The sequence below is a fragment of the Lathyrus oleraceus genome, chromosome 7 (assembly GCF_024323335.1).
Source record: "Lathyrus oleraceus cultivar Zhongwan6 chromosome 7, CAAS_Psat_ZW6_1.0, whole genome shotgun sequence".
Classification (NCBI taxonomy): Eukaryota; Viridiplantae; Streptophyta; class Magnoliopsida; order Fabales; family Fabaceae; genus Lathyrus; species Lathyrus oleraceus.
Genome location: NC_066585.1, coordinates 275,308,726 through 275,309,956, shown reverse-complemented (window position 1 = coordinate 275,309,956; position 1,231 = coordinate 275,308,726).

Here is a 1,231-nt window from a genome sequence, read left to right as displayed (position 1 = left end):
TCAGACTGACTCTCACCGTACCAGACGAATTCTTCTTTCAAGACCACCTCTTTGCTGATTCTGACAGACATTGTTACTTCACTTCACTTCAGTGCAAATTTTTGGGTTTTTATTGTATTCAATCCCTTGATACCTCGAAAGTACGAAAGCAGCTGCCATCTTCTTTCCGGGTCTCCAGTTGATTGAATAGGGGCAGCTGTAATACCCCAAAATTTACCCTTCATTTTTCCTGAAAAAAAAACGAAAAAAAAATAAAATAATAATAATTTAATTAATTAATTAATTAATTAAATAAATAAAATAAATAAATAAATAAAATATAACAAATTATTTTGGACTTGGGTCTCCCTCATTTGAGCCCATTACCCACGAAAATCAGTCTATAAATACTGAAGTTTCAGTAGAGGAAAACACACTTGGAGTTACACTGGGAGATTCACTGGAGAAAGAAGGAAGAGAAGCAAAACACTCTGAGGTTTCCTTGGAACAAAACCCTGAGGAAAAATATAGTGAGAGAAAAGCCAACAGAGTTCAGAGCAGCTTCCAAACCCTGAAGGGAACTCAACTTGTAAACCTCACGGGTGCAACTCAATTTCAATCAAGCTCTCCAATCAGGTTTGCCCTATATCCATCATCTTTATGCCTTTAATTTGAATGCTCTAAATGTATGAGGTATTATGGGTGAATTTGATACCTTTTTTGTGAGCCTTTTGTGAATTTTGATGGAATTATTCATGTGGTTACATTTTGATTTAGGGGCAACTCTGGGTTACCCTATTTTGTTTATTCTAACCTGTCTTGTGTTTCCATGGCATTGTTTTCTCTTGATTTCATCCTACTGCTCTAACCCTTTGTCGAGTTTTGTGAGGGCTCACATGGCTTTCGCAGAGACACTCGCGTGGTTTCCCACTTTATTTGTGGGATACCCCCTGGAGTTTTATTCTGATTATTCATGTTGACTGATTTCCTTTGACGGTCCAGCTGGAGACATTTCAGGGTTTCTTGCCCCTTTAACTGCTATAGCTTCGGATCTTTATCCGTGTGGTAATTTTTTCCCTTTCTCATACTTTATCGCTTTCTTAGCTGGAAGACCTCGATAGGAGGCAATGTTTGAGCCCCTTGGTGGCATTTTACTTTGAGATACATGTTTTGTGTTTTGTATTCATATCCCTGCAGGTAGCGCGGTTCCTTCGTCAAGGACTGCCTGTTTTCCCTCGAGCATCCCAAACCC